This window comes from Mirounga angustirostris, unplaced genomic scaffold, assembly GCF_029215605.1.
Source record: "Mirounga angustirostris isolate CCGP_5_RB_7025 unplaced genomic scaffold, mMirAng1.0.hap1 SCAF_11, whole genome shotgun sequence".
Taxonomy (NCBI): Eukaryota; Metazoa; Chordata; class Mammalia; order Carnivora; family Phocidae; genus Mirounga; species Mirounga angustirostris.
This window is the reverse complement of record NW_026991719.1, coordinates 35,369,188-35,375,187: the sequence shown is the minus strand read 5'-3', so window position 1 is coordinate 35,375,187 and position 6,000 is coordinate 35,369,188.

The following is a 6,000-nucleotide window of genomic DNA, read 5'->3' as shown; positions in this document are numbered from 1 at the left end:
CCTTTATCATCTACTAAATGTCTCTATTTCTAGATCTTCTGTTCTATTCCATTGGTTTGTCTGTTAATGGACCAATACCGTATTGTTTTAATCATAGAGGCTTTAGGTTTCCATATCTGGTAACGCTAGTTCAACCTTGTAACTCTTGCTTTTCAGTGTTTTCTTAGTTTTCCATATATAAACTTTAGGATCTCCTTGTCCAGCTCCATAAAAACATTTTGATTTTCGTTGGGATAGCATTAAATTAACTTAGGGAGAACAGACTTTTTTAGGATGTTGTCCTGGGTTGAATTTTGTCCACCAAAAAGACATGTTCAAGTCCTAATCCCTTGTACCACAGAAATGACCTCATTTGGGAATAGGGTCGCTGCAGATGTAATGAGTTAAGAGGAGATCATACTGGAGTAGGGTGGGCCCTTCATCCAATATAACTGTTCTTCTGGGAAGGAATTCTGCCTCAAGACTGCAACAAATACTACGTGAGTTTCCAGCCTGCTGGCCCTACCCCCACAATCACATGACTGGATTTCTTAAAATACATCTGTGTGCATGTATGTATATATGCGCGTGTAGAAACATATTTTTTTCATTTATTCTCTGAAGCACATGGACTGGCATACATGTTTTCCTATTCAGAAAGATGTCTTTTCACTTGTCAAGTCTATTTTTGTGTCTTTTTAGGAGTGTTTCAAAGTTGAAACTTGTTTCCTATATACATGTCTTCAAGGGCAGCCAGAGTAGATAAACTATTCTTGGCTTGCATTTTCTTTCCTTGGCTTTCTTGAAAATGCTGTTCCATTCTTGTAATACTCTGTGTATTATGTTTGAGAATTCTGACGCCAGGCAAATTTTCTTATTCATATAAGTAATTTGATCTTTTGCCTGGAAGCCCTGAAGATCTTTTGTCCTAAAAGTCTAAAATTGTATTAAGGTATGTCTCAGAGTTGATAGATTCAGGTCAGTTTTCCCCAAGTACATGGTGGGCCCTTTCAATATGCAGATTTGTTTTCTCTTATTTCTGGAAAGTTTTCTTGAATTAGAGTTTTAAAAAATTCTCTTCCATTGTTGTTTTCCTTCAGGGACTTGAATTAAGTGTGTGTATGTTGGAGTTTTCTTGCATATTTTCTATTTCATAGCCACTTTTTTTTCTGACCCTTTTTACTTTTTTATCTGCTTTTCATTTTCTTGTTTTTTTTTTTCTCCCCATCTTTATTCAGTATTCTTTATTTTCATTTGACTGTTCTCCCTTGGGTGCCTTGTAATTTTATTCATTTATGAGATGGTTGTCTTTTACTTTGACTCAATTTCTTTCCTGAGTTCAGTCAGCTCTCTTGCATTTCTACCTGGTTTTTTTGTGTTCATTTTTATTCTTAGTTTTTACATTTCTGATTCTAGGATTTCTTTTTTTATATTGAAAAACATGTTTGAAAGCATTTAATTCAGTTTGAATTTTTGTGTTGCGGTTTTCTTCTGCTTCATGGTTGGCTTTTATGGGGAGAATTTTCATCAGCTGATTTTTGTTTTGTTCTTAAAGTATTTTGCATTGAGTTAGTTTAATTCTTTTTCTACTCACAGGCATTTTGTGGACAGAGTTCCTAGTTCCGGGGCACCTTCATCTTCCTCTCAAAGAGCAAAGAGGGTTGAGGCCACACCAGGCAGGAGTGGGGTGGAGGGACAGACAGGGGTTCTCTTGGGGCAGTGGTTCTGTGCTACCTGTGGGAAAGGACCCGTTTTTAATTTTTTTTTTTTTTTAGTATACGTGCTGCTGAAGTGAGCACCCAGTTTTTAATTTTAATTCCAAATCCATTGTGGGCCAGTATTTTTGTAAAATACAGTGAAAATGAATTACTCTGAAAATGATTATTTTTAAATGACCCCAAAAATACAAGCCTAATTGTTTAACAGATAAAATTGCATTTTAATCAGTATAATCAGAAGAAACACAAGGAAAAAATTGTAAAAACTGTATCCATTAATTGAAAGTGAATATATAGGGACGCCTGGGTGGCTCAGTTGGTTAAGCGGCTGCCTTCGGCCCAGGTCAGGATCCCAGGGTCCTGGGATCGAGTCCCACATCGGGCTCCTTGCTCAGCAGGGAACCTGCTTCTCCCTCTCTCTCCCTCTGCTTGTGCTCTCTCTGTCAAATAAATAAAATCTTTAAAAAAAAAAAAAGTGAATATATAGGCAGTTAGTAATCACTGTTATATTCATAACTCTATCATTACACAATTATAACTAAATAATAGTTAACAGTTATGAGACAAAGCAATTCCCCCATATCCAATACCTATATGTACTTTGAGCAAAAAACATGTATATTATTATTTAAAGTTTTAAATGTGACCAGTAAGTTTGGTTGCTTGTTAACTAATTCAGGTTGGACGGAGGACAGTGCTATATGTAGGATGATACGGAGCTGAATGACTTCTCTGTTCTTATATATATTTATAGTAGAGAAACTAGAGTCTTGCAGGGCTATGTTGACAGAAATGAAAGAAGATATTTTAAAGTAATTCAGCAAGCTCAGGATATTTATTTTTAATTTTCATCCAAACTAAAAGGAAGTGATGACTTACTCCCCAAAATAGGTCTTCAGATCTTCAGTACTAACAATTTATGATGTCAGAGTTAAATTTTTATACTTTGGGGTAACAGTGGGCAAACTGACCTTCAAATATCCTCCACGAGGACATGGTTTTGTTGTGCGTGACTGGGACGCGGCTTGTTCTGTATGTGGCTCACCGTGCGGGCTTTACACCCAAACTGCTCTGTGGTCTGTACCATGTTCATTTGAGAGGAGTCTGTTGATCATGTGTTTGGATATCATGTAATGTCAAATTGCTATAAAAACTTCCTAGCACAGATCTCCGTTTTTGTACTTACCACATCACAGACTGGTAACAGCCCACAGATTGGCGCCAGTCTGTGGGCCACTTTGAGCAGCCCATTTAGTCCCCTAGCAGTTTACTGGACGATTCCTTCAACCTTCAGGGACAACGGGTTTCTGCGATGAGTGAAGAACTAGCTGAGGTGTTAGCTGAAGGTAACGGGAACATGAATGGAGTAGTAGACCACCAAAAGTCCTCCCAAATCCAACTCTGACCTTGTTATCTTTTGAAGCAACAAGAACAGCTACCCCTAATCCCTCATTTTGTTGTATATATGTTTACATGTTCCAAACGATACCACTGTTTCTTTCCTTACTTGCCCCGTTCCCCACCCATCTTTCTCTCCATCATGTAAAGGTATGGTGGTGGTGAACTTGAAAATTCAGTCCATAAATATGTGGCGCCAGAAAGTAAAGAAGTGCTCAAAAAATGATGGGGATCTGTCAAGAGGACATAGGAACCAACCAAAGGGTCTCCCAGTAACCAAATCTGGGACAACTGAGCAACAAAAAGGACAGTGTTGGATTGTAACACAGAGCCTCAAATATCCGTCAGTTGATGCTGGTATAAATAATGGAATAAATAATGGGGAGAAGGGAAAGCTCTTCTTTACAGAATTCCAATTAATATAGAAGGAATGACAGAAATAAAACATCATTATTTGGCAAAAACCACAGTAATTCTTTCAGGCAAGAATATCAGTAGATGCTAGAACGGGTGAAAGATGAAAAACGAAACGTTAAGTCTTTTAAAAAGATTTTATTTATTTTAGAGAGAGAGCATGAGTGGGGAGGGAGGAGACAGAATCCTCAAGCAGACTCCCTGCTGAGTGTGGAGCCCGAAGTGGGGCTTGATCTCACTACCTAGCTAGGATCATGACCTGAGCTAAAATCAAGAGTTGGGCACTTAACCGACTGAGCCACCCAGGGGTCCCCTTTGTGTGTGTGTGTGTGTGTGTGTATTTTTTTTTTTTTAGGTAAACTCTATGCCCGATGGGGGGCTTGAACTCACAACCCTGAGATCAAGTGTTGCATCTACCGACGGAGCCAACCAGGTACCCCTGAGTAATAGTACTAATTATAAAAGAAACATAAGTAACTGTATAGGGGAGAAAACTGGCAGATACCACCTTCACCAGTTAATGTCACCAAAAATGAGACCTTGACATCCATATGCCTCCTGATTAGAACACAAAGATGGACACACCACTTCTGTGGTATTCATTTTATTTATTTGAGAGAGAGCATGCGTGAGCAGGGGATGGGCGCACGGAGAGAATCTCAAGCAGACTCCGTGCTGAGTGTGGAGCCCAACGTGGGGCTTGATCTCACAACCGTGAGACCATGAACGACCTGAGCCCAAATCGAGTCGGACGCTTAACCTACTGAGTCATGCAGGCGCTTCACTTCTCTGGTATTCTTTCCAAAAACATATAACCTGAATTTCATCATGAGCAAATATCAAACCCAAACGGAAGGACAATTTGTCCATTACACTTCAAAAATAAACTGTCCCAGATCAAAGAAGTCTAGGGAAACATGAGAACTAAATGCATTGTGTGCTCCTGAAGTGGATTCTGGGCTAATAAAAGGCCTTAGTAAGACAGTTGGTGTAATTTAACCAAACTGTTACTGTTGTTTGCAACCGAGAAAACTGGGTAGGACACATCCGTGGTACAACCATGGGTCCAAGCAGAGCTCCTTGAATTTAGCAGTTGTTATATTAAGCATTTGCAAACCTTAGAACATGCTAGTGCACTGAAGGCTCATTTCCACAAACCTGGAGTATTACCATCCCCAGGATGTTGATTTAAAACTCTGATTCGGGGGCGCCTGGGTGGCTGTCGGTTAACATCTGCCTTTGGCTCGGGTCATGATCTGGGGGTCCTGGGATTGGGCCTGCCTCAGGCTTCCTGCTCAGCGGGGAGTCTGCTTCTCCCTCTCCTTCTGCCCTCACCCCCAACCCCTGCTCATGCTCTTGCTCTCAAATAAAATCTTTAAAAAACCCCAACTGATTCAGAGAGCGAGGGATTTGCCCAAGACCGTCCAGCTATTAAATGGTGACATGGTGAACTGAATTCATCTGTAGGACTCGAGGCATTTTAATCCTAGTGCGTCTCACTACTGGCCTTCTCCAGCAACTCTGTTGTTCTAAGAAACCATTGCATAGTCATTCTGTCACAAAAAGGCTACAGAGAAACTCTGCCTAAGCCCAAGGTTAGGAGAGGCTTGATGCCACTGCAGGACCCAGTAGGCCTGGTCACTGACCCCAGTTCCTGTGTCCCTTAGAAATTGTTGAACATCCATTAAAAAGTAAGTTCATGGCTTCCACATTATCTGGTACCAATGAGAATGTATTCAGATGACCATTCCTTCAAAACAGGCATAGCCAAAGAGAATAAAAATCAATTCTGTATCATTCCTAATCGAATTAGGCCACAAGCAGTACTTAACACATGTACAATCTCAGGTATTTTATAAACCAGGAATATTCTACCAATTAGATATAAAGTGATGGGGGTCTTTCAGCTTGTCAGAATAGTCTGTCATGAGTCTAGCTTTCCTGCCTCTCACACAGATCCCGACACTGTGATTTATGTTCCTGAACAGATTAGACTTAAGAGCAAATCATCAGCAACAGGTATCATCATCTTGGCAGAACGTTTAATGAATTGCTTTCTGCCTAACCCAAGGGTGCTGGTGCCATTTACCCTACAAGGACTAGTGCTGTCTTGCGATTCTTTTCTTCCCTAGAACATGGTCTCATCAGTTTTAAGTTACAGACATTAGTTCACTTCATATGTAATCACAGTCTTCTGTGGCAATGTTTATGTAAGAAACTTGTGAAAGAAACATGGATTTTTAACTACTCTGCAGCCTTATGGATTCCTGGCTTCCCAAATAGAGGCCCTGTTGCGTTCTGTGAGGGGTTAGTGTTTTGGGGCCAGGCAGCTGAAAACCCCCTGCCCCCCATAAACTTGCCAGGGAGTAGCAGTGGAGAACACGTAAGTGATTTTGGAACAGCGTCTGTGGTCTCTCCTCCCGGTGAAGGTGACGACCAGCTGGAAGGTATCTTGCATTAAGTGGTAGAAGACACAACTAGCTGACTGCAT